The sequence below is a fragment of the Mauremys reevesii genome, linkage group 2, assembly GCF_016161935.1.
Source record: "Mauremys reevesii isolate NIE-2019 linkage group 2, ASM1616193v1, whole genome shotgun sequence".
Lineage (NCBI taxonomy): Eukaryota > Metazoa > Chordata > Testudines > Geoemydidae > Mauremys > Mauremys reevesii.
The window spans coordinates 79166933-79180007 of record NC_052624.1 but is presented as its reverse complement, the minus strand read 5'-3'; the positions used below and the strand labels follow the sequence as shown (position 1 = coordinate 79180007).

The window sequence follows — 13075 nt, the reverse complement described above, 5'->3', positions numbered from 1 at the left end:
GCTGGTCAAAAAGTCACCTTATTTTCCACTGAAAAATGTTTTTTTTATTCAAATTTGATTTGAATAGTCAGAAATTGTTGATGAAAACTTCAATATATTTGAGCAAAATATTTCCATTTTCAGGCATTCATTTTTTGTTGAAAAATCAAAATTGTCTTTGAAAAGTGGATATTTTGTGTACAAAGAGTTAGTTTATTCAAAAATGCAATTTTCCATTGAAAAATGGTTTTGATGGAAAATTTTTGACGAGCCCTATATGCTATGTCTTCCTTTCTAGTACTTTGCAATACTCGAATGTTGCAATGCTCAAGTTCTTGCAGAAGAAAAAGTCCTTGAAATATGAAGGGTGGTGTTCCCAGGATTTTATTGCTAACTCATTGCCAAGATTTGGAATCATTTACTGAAGATGAAAGTGTTTTTGTTTTTTGTTTTAGTTTCTGCAATAATAATGATTGTTCCTGTTGATCCATAATTACCTTTATTCCACCCCCAGCTGTCTTTTGAAGTTAATCTCCGGGCAGGTAGGAGTTGAACGGCCAATGTCTCTGTGCCTCTCAACCTCAGTGTTTGCAGGCATGAATATTAGGACACAATATTGTGAAATACAATGGCCTTGCTACTTCTCTTGATTGTTGAGTCCATGCAGTGTGGCCATTTTACTGCCAGACTGATTATCTGTATATCGGCAATATATTTATGGTAGGATTCTCAAATCCCATATCTCTATCAATATATAATTAAATATATATGCGGTATCTCATGTGTATGTGCATACATGCGTACTGAACAACCTACATCTATCGATATCTCTCTGAAGCTCTGAGTCATGAAGTCTTTTGTGTTGAAAAATGGGTGTATTGGGGCCAACATAGGATAAGTTATTAATGAAACCCCTTCACAATTCCATTAAATGGTTAGGTGTTGTCTAGGGGTTTTGTGTCAAGTTATTGCTGGTGTACACTTACAGTATAACCACCATTTAAAAATCTTTTAAATCTGTAATTGAAAACACAGAAAAAGAAGGCAAAACAGTTAAGGCACTTTGAAATGTAAAGTAATAAATAAGGCTTTCATTTTATCAGTATCCCCATTTCCCTGTAGCTGTAGAGAGGTTTATCTAGGAAAGCCCCCTGTTGACAGTCTTTTAGATGGTATTAACTGTCCTTTTATGGGAAAAAGAGAAAATGTCAGTTTAGGGTCGCCTGAAGCGGTTGTTGCTATTATCCTATTTTCTTGAAGACGTTATAAGACAAATCCGTACAGAATGGGAGAGAAAAGAATAGCAAAGCTAGGAAATGTATTTTCTGTCTCTGGCGTTCTCGCTGCCACAGAAACATGGGCCCAGCATACAGTCTGATCAGTCACTCTAAAACCTGGCAAACCTGTGCCAGCATTGGGCTAGTGAAGGTATTGTTTTTAGCTGCCTCTCTGGGCAACAGAGTTGCAAAAGAGGGAGTTGTTTTGCCTCTTGGCTGGCTAAGCCGGACTCTTTTTAAATAAAAGACAAAAGGAGAAAGATAGAAAAGAGAAGAAATAAGGCAGGAAAGGGAAAATGACATACGCAAAATGAGGTGACAATAGGTACCCAAGTCTCACATCCCAGGTGGTGTTTGAGATGTAGCTGAAACTGTTAGAGGTGAAAATATCATCTGATTACCTCTCTCTGGTCAGGACATCTTTCAGGATCAGGACGGTGAATGCCTGGTGGTATAGTGGTGGATCGTGAAGGGAAATAGTAGGGTAGCAACCATGATGGTAAATCTTGCTTCTTTCAGTTCCCACCTGTGTCATTAGTTCCCTCCTTCCCCTTCCCATGCAGGATTCCCAGGTGTGGCAACCTCATCCCATTAAAATTAACCAATCAAAACACATTCCAGCAATTTTGACTATAAACATTTCATCCCATTTCTGATACCTTTCGGCTCATTGTCATACAAGCCTGTGACATTACCAGGAGCCTTGAAGTCCTCTTATCACAGTTTTTAACCTAAAAAATCCAGTTTGTACCATCTTTGCCCCCATTTTTTGCCAACTTCCATAAACAAGTTTATGTAACAGGCTGAGTTGGACTTTTGTTACCTTGGACAACTGAACAGTACTGGCCTCTGCACAACAGTTCTAAACTGAGACACTAACTCTAATAAGAAAGTGCAAAATTCCCCAAATAGTCTGGTCACCATAGTAGAAAATAGTAATTGCAAAAAGCAGCAGATCTAGACAGATGAGCAGGAGCAACATAGGAAAGATTAAGACCTTTACAACTGAACAGCATTTTTAATTAAAATTTTAATTTTAAAATATTGCAGAGATAAATTATAATCCATCTTGAGCACTTGGAAGATAAGAGCAAGTTTAAATATTTCATTTGCCAATGTGATCTTTGACTGAACAAAATTCTAAGGGGGGGGGGGCGGGAAATCACCAGAAACCGTATGTCTGAGTAAGTGCTCTCAGGCTGCAGTGAATTACTCAAGGATCAAAAAATACAAATGGGTGGAAGCATGTATTCTTGCCAGCAAGTTGAAGTATGGTTTGGATGAATGGACTATAAGGTGGATAGAAAGCTAGCTAGATTGTCGGGCTGAACGCGTAGTGATCAACAGCTCAATGTTTAGTTGGCAGGCAGTGTCAAGTGGAGTGCCCAGGGGTTGGTTCTGGGGCCGGTTTTGTTCAACATCTTTATTAATGATCTGGATAATGGGATGAATTGCACCCTCAGCAAGTTCACAGATGACACTAAGCTTGGGGGAGAGATAGATATGCTGGAGGGTAGGGATAGGGTCCAGAGTGACCTAGACAAATTGGAGGATTGGGCCAAAAGAAATCTGATGAGGTTCAACAAGGAAAAGTGCAGAGTCCTGCACTTAAGAAGGAAGAATCCCATGCACCGCTACAGGCTGGGGACTGACTGGCTAAGCAGCAGTTCTGCAGAAAAGGACCTGGGGATTATAGTGGATGAGAAGCTGGATGAGTCAGCAGTGTGCCCTTGTTGCCAAGAAGGCAAACAGCATATTGGGCTGTATTAGTAGGAGCATTGCCAGCAGATCAAGGGAGGTGATTATTCTGTTTGGCACTGGTGAGGCCACCCCTGGAGTATTGCATTCAGTTCTGGTCTCTCTCCCCACCCCCACCCCACTACAGAAAGGATGTGGACAAATTGGAGAGAGTCCGGTGGAGGGCAATGAAAATGATTAGGGGGCTGGGGCACATGACTTACGAGGAGAGGCTGAGAGAACTGGGGCTATTTAGTCTGCAGAAGAGAAGAGTGAGGAGGGATTTGCTAGCAGCCTTCAACTAACTAAAGGGGGGTTCCAAAGAGGACGGAGCTAGGCTGTTCTCAGTGGTGGCAGATGACAGAACAAGAAGCAATGATCTCAAGTTGCAGTGGGGGAGGTCTAGGTTGGATATTAGGAAACACTATTTCACTAGGAGGGTGGGTGAAGCACTGGAATGGGTTACCTAGGGAGGTGGTGGAATCTCCATTCCCTAGATGTTTTTAAGGCCTGGCTTGACAAAGCCCTGGCTAGGATGTAGTTGGGGGTTGGTCCTGCTTTGAGCAGGGGATTGGACTAGATGACCTCCTGAGGTCTGTTCCAACCCTAATATTCTATGATTTTTTTCTTTAAACAAATTAAATATGATCCTTATTTTTCTTCTTATCATAATAAGCTGCTTTCTCCTCCAAGATCTACACCAGTGAGCTTTCCAATGGCAGTTACATTCCTTTAATTCCTGCAGCAGAAGGTTCAGTAAGTCCAATGGTTGCAGGGTGTGGAAAAACTCCATGTGATGCAAATTTGTGAAGGGGAAAACCTCCCTAAAATGAGTTGATAGGTGACTTGTCCTGATAAGTGAATCTATTTGAAATAGGAAGAGGCAGAGGGGAAAGGTCCCCGGGGCATAGGTGCTGACTTCTACTGGTGCCAGTGGGTGCTTGACTCCCTTCTGGGGTTGGAATGGGGCCCTGACCCACCCCCATTCCAACCCCTTCCCCAAAGTCCCCACCCCAACTCCACCTCCTCCCCGCCCTTATTCTGACTCCTTCCCCAAATCCCGGCTCCGCCTCTTCTCCTGAGCGTGCCATGTTCCCACTCCTTCCCCCTTCCTCCCAGAGCTTGCTACAGCTGTTTGGCGGCAGCAAGTGCTGGGAGGTAGGCAGAGGAACGGGCACGCAGTGAGTTCAGGGGAGGAGGTGAGGTAGGGGGTGAGGGGAGCTTGGCTGCTGGTGGGTGCAGAGCACCCACTAATTTTTTCCCGAGGGTGCTCCAGCCCCGGAGCACCCACAGAATCGGCACCTATACCCCCGGGGTACTTTCATACCAAAGAATGGAGTTTCTTTCTTTTCTCTTGTACAGAAGATGAGCTCCTGAAAAGGGAGAGTGAGAATGCTATCCAAACTTTGCAGATATCCCTGCCTTCCTTGCCCTGCACACCATTTCTGATCAGTGCACATGTGGGTGTGATCAGAAGAATATGAATGGTTCTTAATAATGCATATGTGTCTCCCCAAATCACTGCAGTGTTGTCTCTTTTCATTCCTTCCCCAGACCATGAAAGAGATAATCAGTTTCTTTAGCCCTCCGAGAATGTGTGTAGACAGGGACGCTCAGGAAGGTTAAGCTGAATAGAGTGTGAATAATTAAGCAAAATCAATCTAAGGCCACTTTACTTCTGAATGAGAGCATCCACACAGGGGTTTGATGTGCTTTAACTAATGAACACTAAATTCACATCTCTAATGAATTCACTTTAACTTTCCTGAGTGTCCCCATTAAGGTGTGCCCAGACTAGAGAATTTGGGGATTGTTAGGAGAGTGCTCCACAGAAGAGATGCTGTATGCATGTTCATAGAATCATAGAATCATAGAATTCAAGATCAGAAGGGACCATCATGATCATCTAGTCTGACCTCCTGCAAGATGCAGGCTAATCTTCCCTGGAGGAAAATTAGTCTCCTTTCAAAGGCCTTCCATTCCTCGGATCATTCTAGTGGCCCTTCTTTTGTACCTGTTCTAGTTTGAATTCATCCTCTTAAACATCCATTCTCTCTTTAAGATTTTTTCCATGACTTTTTACTACAGATGTTAGACTAACAGGCTATAATTCTTTGAAATCATACACCCTAGTCTCAGATGCACTATTGATTATCCCCCCTTTATTTACCAAAATCAAATCTAAAATGGCATCCCCCTCGTCAGTTCAGCAACCTTGATGAAAAATTCATTAGCTATCACGTCTAGGAAAAAGCTGAGCCCTATTATTATTACTAGCATTTGTTTCCCAAATATATCCGAAAGGTCCCCCCATGATCCAGCAGATCATATTAGTTCTATTAGTGTAAAAAATTAAAAAAGAGCTCCCTATCCTAAGCTAGATAAGCTAGGTCCCCTATACACCACCCACTATCCTGGATGAGGCTCTCCTCTGGCTATATCTGTTATCTTGCTGTCCTCAGCTTTAATCAGATGAGCCAGCCTCCCTCTAGAAGTCTACTTCTTCTACTTAGGTGGGAGCCATCCCTTGAGAGAGTTTGTCTGTCCCCAAAGCCAAAGCCTCCCAGTGCCCATACATCCCCCTCTCCCTAACACCACTCTCAGCCAACTATTAACCATCATGATCCTCCTCACCCCCCCCCTGCCTTCCCTTCCCTAGGGGTAATCCCACTGAAGATCACCTGCCACATGAAGGATGATCAAAGGGGTTCTACCGCGCTCCTCTCCTTCCTTTCAACTCAGGTCTCTTAATAGGCAATGTGCTAGTAAATGGTACTCAAGAACATACAGCATTTGTGCAGGACCAATCAAAGTTGTTTATGTGCACAACAACTGATCCCTGTGTACAGATTTATATATGCAACTCTCAGCAGATACCTGAATGATGCATTCTGGCTGCAGCTTATCTAGAGGGGAGGGGAGTCTGGAGTCTTACCCGGAAAGCTAAATCTCTCTCTTCCGGCCATATTATCAACCCATAGTTGAGAAAATGGCAGTGACGTCTTTTCACTTAATCCAGAATCTGTTAAACAGATTAAACCAGCCACTCCCTTATAACAGCTTCTATTAGGTAGCAGCTAGGGTGACTAGATAGCAAGTATGAAAAATCGGGATGGAGTAATAGGTGCCTGTAAAAGACAAAACCCCGAATATCAGAACAAGCCCTATAAAATTGAGACATCTGGTCACCCTAGTAGCAGCCAGTCCTGCAATGGCTAATTTAAAGAGTCACAGATAAGCATTCAACAGGAACTGAGGCAGTGGGCCTGACTCAGCCATATAAAAGGCCTAAAGCAGTAGCTTGCATTTTACTTCTGCTAGGACGTCCAGGCAGGGCCGCCCAGAGGATTCAGGAGGCCTGGGGTCTTCGGTGGTGGGGGCCCCCGCTTCAGCGGTAATTCGGCGGTGGGGGGTCCTTCCGCTGTGAGACCCACTGCCGAAGTGCCCCAAAGACCTGCGGGGGGGGCCCCCCACTGCCGAATTACCACAGAAGACCCGGCACTTCGGTGGCGGATCCTGCTTTGGTGGTAATTTGGCGGCAGAGGGTCCTTCCAGCCCGAGGCAGAAGGATCCCCCACCACCGAAGACCCGGAGCGGAAGAAGCTCCGGGGGCTCGGGCCCTGTGAGAGTTTTCCAGGGCCCCTGGAGTGAGTGAAGGATCCCGCTCCAGGGGCCCTGAAAAACTCTCGTGGGGGCCCCTGCAGGGCCCGGGGCCTGGGGCAAATTAACAGGTTTTAATGTAGGTTGAGATTTCAGGAGCCCATTTTATGTTATGTTTCTTTTGTGACAGTCAGATTTTATGCAACTTAAATGAAGTTGGTCTAAGTCATATCTTCGTAAGCCTATCCCAGCTGGTGATACTATTATGTCTATGAAAGACTAATAAGGAGAAGAAGATACTAAGTCTGGTGAAACGAGCATTTTCAGGTGCAACTGCAGATGGAAAGAACATAAATTGCATAGAAAGGTGGGGTCGGGGAGCAGGAGGAAGGGAAAATGCGAGCTGAAGGTGCATATTCGTGGCAGTCGCTGCATAAGAAATACTGTGCAGTAGCCAATTTCTCAAAAGTGACAAGTTCCTCAGCTTTTTGGGAGCCATTATCAGTGTACATCCTTTTCAGAAATGCCCAGGTCCCTGGACAGGGTCAAACTCAGAACCCGAGGCACTGGAAATATTGTCAGAAAATTTACTGTAGTCTCACCCTTTTCACCTGGTGCCAAGAAGGTGTCTTGCAGTATGCTGTGTGTGTGTGTTGGGTTTCATCCTGTAATGACTGAATCTGCACCTGGATTCTTTCTCCCTTGAATTAAGCTAACTTCTGAGGTATCCATCATTGTTGTGTCTCACTTTAATAATGTATTACACAAATGCATCATTAGAACAACAATTCTCTGCTGATATATAGGAATAATTTTAGTGTAATGCATCATCCAAGCAACAGCTTACTTTGATGTATGAGTCTGACTTAACATTCCTGTTCAGTCATCTGCTGATGTATTTTCTCTAATGTTGGGACAGTTTTGAAAACTAACCACTCTGCCTATGGATTCAACATAATTATAGAATCAGTGCTTCAGCACATGAGCAGCAGGATGTTCATATAACCAAATCTTTACACCAGGCAAAAATATATATAATTTGCATCCTTGCTGCGGGACAGAGGACATTTCATACATCAATCGTCAGGCTAATACTGAATTGTTGTTCTGTGTGGCAAACATAATTTATGGCTAACAAAATGACAGGACAGTATATGAGGGCTAGATATTTTCAGAATGATTGAGGAGTTTTGCAATACTTTCCTCAAGAGTCTCTGGAGCTGGATTCGATGGCTCATAATATATCTGGAGCAGAAAGGGAGAGATTTTTCTCCCTTTTTGATGCCTTCGATTGCTTTGAGGTCCTGTTATTGAGAATGCACCTCAAAATATTGTGGGAAAACACACTTTTCTATTAATTATATTGCTGTTGTTTAAGTCTTAAAAAAACCAAAAACCTAAAGTATGTTTGTACCAGTCTGAGGCTTAGGCCTTTACCTAGAAAGGAGAAGGACAGTGAGGCCTTGGGTTCCAGACTCAGAGGAACCTTTCAGTTCTATTCTCACCTAACATTTTGTATAAGAGATCTTGTGTAGGTTCGTGTGACCCTTATGTAAACCAAGGACCTTTCATGCATAGCACAAGCAGTTAAATGAATTAATGTTTTTTAAAGCCACCAATCCACTTGACATCATTACAGTCGGAAACGTGCACAGGATTAGTAAACAGTTAGGAAAAAGATCTAATGCATTTTTGAAGTTCCTATGTATTCCAGGTACTCTAGAATCTGAGTACTGATGGTTGATGTGGCGATATTTGCATGAAATATTTGTGCCTATAGATTATTTGTTAGTTACAGATATAAAACATACTTGTTTGCTAGTTTAAAATTAAAATCCAGACATAAATATCTGTATAGGGAACAGATTGCGTTGAGCGCTTAGTTTCTGTGGTGTATGCTGTTCTTGGTTTTTTAGTGCTGTGTAGTTCTTCTGTATATTTGGAGCTCAGCTTACTTATCAGTGATGCTCTTCATGAGAGAGGCTAGCATGGTTACTCCTGAGACACACATACTGAGTCTTCTCCACCTTGTTTTTGGAAATAACATCCTTTTTATATAAGTGTAAGGATTCTGAGCATCACCATTTTGGTGTTTCTGTTCTAGAGAGAGGGGACGTGAATGTGGTGTTACAAGCTCCTTTCAATCAAGTGCCGAATGTCTGTTGAGCATTGAGAGGAGAATGGTAATTGTGAGAAGGTGCTATGGTCTCATTTACAGGAGGTGTCTGGTTTTGCACCTTTATTTTCACTTTAAAGGAATGATTTGAATTTCTGTAAAGTACAGAAATTATCTTTCCTCAGGGTTAATAAAACCTTCCTTTGCATTTTTTTTTACTCAATGGTTTGTATGTGTGTATATATACATATATATATTTATATTTATATTTCAAACCAATAGGTAACCTGTCTGTACACATGGGATCGGGGGGTCAGGTGGGGCATTCATGTTTCCCTTACTTTATTTTCTTATTCCTGTGTAATTTGCTTTTCTGGGAAAGACCTGTCTCCCTTCTAAGTTTGCCCAACACCCAGCATAATTTAAGTATTTACCACTACACCACTGTGGTCTATTTTGACTTCTGTTATCCAAATAGCCATCCAGTGGGAGGCCTACCATTTTATTTTGGGTTTAATCTAGCTGATAGAGCCCCATTTGCTTATCAGTCAAATTCCGTACTTTTCTCTGGCTACGTTCTGTATTTTCCAGGAAAATCCCACTTTTTATTCTGATGTCCTGGTGTTCCACCACCCGTATTTAGGATACCTGTAATGTCCTGTTTTTTCAATCAATCAAAGCTTTTTTTAACTCAAGAATTGTTTGTTCAAGACCATTGCTCTTGCTGTCTGAAGTAAAGTTTGTTCTATTTACCAGGAATAAACAGTCCCATGGAAGGAGCGTTCAGTTAAAAGTTGAAAGAATGTCTTATCTTATTAAGACTGACCTTTTGCTCAGTGTGAGCATTGATGGCATTTGTACAGTGTTTAATGTAAACTCAATCAGACAAGAGGATATTTAAAAAAGTGCTTTCTGAAAAAATATGTAAGTGTTGCTGTTGAGTCTGAAGTTCACAGTAGTGACACTAGCATACTTTTTTTAAGAGTGAACTTTTGTCTCTGGCACGAGTAATTTGCTACACTAAAAATGTTGCTGCAAAAAGTACCCCAGCTTTTGATTCTGAAAATATGGTCACTGGAGAGTTAATCAACTTTGAGTTGACTCTGTGGCTGGCACTAATGGTGGTAGTTGCATAGCTGTGGATTTGTTAGCTCCTTCTTATGCTATTCTGATCTGATGTATGGTTCTCATCTCATCCTCCCCCTCTCATCCCAAAAAGAAAAATATTACATTGCATAGCAGTCTTCTTAGGAAAATTTGAGTCTTTTGGGGGAAAAATCTAACCAAGGGAGGAGTCCCCTCTCCCACTGGCTGCTTGGAAATAATATTCCTTTTTGAATTACATTTTCACCCACTGCAAGGCCTCTTTTCCCTACCAGAGTGGTGGTGGAAAGAAATCTTTGTACAAATGAGAATCAGGCCCTTAAAGCTGGGTAAATATAGGTGTTTCACTGATACTGCTGTTTTCTCGTGCTTTGCGATTTACTATTTTTTTAACATTTTGCACCAAAATGAGTGGTTCAAATAAAAGATGACGTACGTATTATTTCAATGCAGAGTGGGAAGAATCCTATTGTTTTATTGAAAATAAAGAGAAATGTGTTTGCTTATTGTGCAACAGTGGTACTGTTGCAGTGCCAAAAAAACATAATGTCAAACGCCATTTCCAAACTAATCATGGCTCTTTTGACATTAGCCATCCCTTTAAATCTGAGTTGAGAAAGTTTTGATTTGAGTTGATTAATTTTCTTCTATCTGCCCAGCAATCTGTTTTCACTAGACACGTGGTAAAGTCTAAAAGTGCTACTATTGCTTCCTTTAAAATTGCTCATCTACTCACAAAGAAGAAAAAACCCTTTCAAGATGGTGAATTGGTGAAGGAAGCATTTTTTACTGGTGCTGATTGCCTGTTTCGAAGATTTTCTAACAAGCGTGAGATTTTGTTGGCAATACGAGGCTTGCAGTTATCAGACAACAGTTACGAGGAGGATGCATGCAATTTCAAGCGACATGCAAACTCAGCTAAAGGATGACTTGGAAATATGTGACTGGTTTTCCCTGCAGTTCAATGAGTCAACAAATGTATTGAATACAGCACAGTTGGCAGTTATGGTAAGGATGGTATTTAATGACTTCACCATAAAGAAGAGTTGCTAAAAGTATTGCCTATGAAAGGGCGAACAAAGGGTGAGGACATCTATAATTTATTCAAATCATATGCAACATCAATTAGTATGCCACTACACAAGCTGTCTGCGATCACCACTGATGGGGCACCAGCAATGATGGGCAATGCCAATGTACATTTCCCAAGTATGAAGAAAATGGTATGTGACAGTGATTTTAACCCATCACCATTTGTTATCCAGATTCAAACACTTCTGGAACAATTTGAAAAGAGATTTCAATAGTTCACCATCATTGAGCCTGTAGATGCCTCTTTTACTTGCCAAATAGAGTAACAGAAATGGCTACATCAATTGCGAGTCTCATTGAAGTAAGTGGAACTGGAAATTTTGGACCTTCAAAATGATATTGTTCTAAAATCCTGCGCAACGGATGAAAACTTTTGGAATCTGGTTGACCGAAAAAAGTTTCATGCCTTAAAAAATGTATCATACAAAATTAAAATCTTATTTCAGTTCCACTTATCTATGCGAAGTTCTGTTTTCAACAATGAACATCATAAAATCAAAATACAGATCTCGGCTTACAGATGCCCATCTTGATGATTGCTTACGAATGGGAATATCATCCTACTCTCCCAACTGAAAAATTGGCTCAAGAAATGCAGTGCCAAAAATCACACTGACTTTATTAGAAAAAACAAGTGAATTAATGATACCTATTTTTCATTAAGTGCTGATGAGCACGTATGATTAAGTTGTGTTTAACTTTTTTTCATATTTGTTTGTTTATTGAAATCCAAATACAAGTAACAATACAAAGAATATTTTTAATTAACCATAACTGCCTATCTATGTTAAAGTAAGAATAATAAATATATTTGGACCAGCAGTTCAACAATGTTTTATTTTTTAAAAAATAAATAAGATGAAAACTGTTTATGATGTTTATTTTGTAAGAACTCCTTAATTTTTCTTACAGGTAGATAAATTAGGGCAAATTCACATGTTAAGGTGAAAGAGTAATTGCTGAGTAATTTAATTAATACCTTTTACATGTAAAATGACCTTTTTTATCTTATGGATTCATATATTATGTAATATTAAATATGATGTTTTTCGTATTATTTAATGTACAAATGCAAAATAAGCCTTGAAAAATTGTTGGCGCCCGCCACACTCTTCTGAAAACATGAATGTGCTATTGGCCACAAAAAGGTTGGGGACCGCTGGTGTATAGCATTAAGAGCTTAAAGCTAAGCAACTTCCTAAGACAGCATCACATGTTTCCATTTAAAATAAGACACCTGATTTCCAAAGATGAAACGTACGATGAACAGGGAAGGATCTTTCGGTGGAATTTGCCCTCTTGTCTTTGATATTAAAACTACGTTTCGAAGAACTGAAAACTTGCAGTCAGGTGATATTTTCTATTTTTATACTTCCTTCAAAGGCCGATGATTTTCTATGAAGCAGCTGGGAGGGGTAGGGGGAAATCACTTTGACAGTGATTACAGGATCTGGGAGAAAGCTCAGGACTGCTTTTAAAATCTAAATTCATGGAGCTCTTGCATTATTAGTTACCTTGATCAAGCCTACTGCAGTGACTAGGTCATTTAGCTTTTGACCATTTATTTCTGTTTGTCTTTTAAATTCTGATCAAAATAGCAGAGACACAAGGTGCAAAGGTGCTATCTGCCTGGAGCCTACGTCTATTGATTGTTCAATGAATTTTCATGTTCTGCTCCCCTACCAAGTAGCGTTGTGTTTAATGTCAAGATCAACAATACCTAGAGCCCTTTCTGTGCAATAATTTGTGTGGCTGTCAGCAATGGAACGTCTTCCAATAACATGGTGTGTCTCCTTATTGGATTTTACTTAATTTCAGGTGCATTATTTAGTCACTGCACAAAACAGCAGAGCTGAATTCTTTTACCCTTTTGTTGTTGGTAGCTGCTAACAAAGATTGATGGTGACATTCAGATTTCACAGGAAGAACACATCTGCTGTATATGTTCATCAGTTCCCTTTTTAAAAAAAAGTTTTAGGGACAATCCAATTATGGAAATGTTCCAAATGGCTCAGAGGTATCTCTCTTTCCCAGCAGTGTCTCTATTATGAGATTGACAACAATAACACTTTATCTTCCTAGAAACATAGAGGTAAAATGTTCAAAAGTACCTAAGGCTCCTAGTTCCCATTTTCAAAAGTGACTTAGGCACTTGAGAGACTAAATCCTG

General features: G+C 40.8%; 1 protein-coding gene across 10 annotated transcripts in view; it reads left to right on the top strand.

Annotated features, from left to right (window-relative positions):
* The window catches only part of CPNE4 (copine 4), a 420479-nt gene that overhangs the window by 138052 nt on the left and 269352 nt on the right, over positions 1-13075 (top strand). The gene's annotated exons all lie outside the window — the stretch shown is intronic.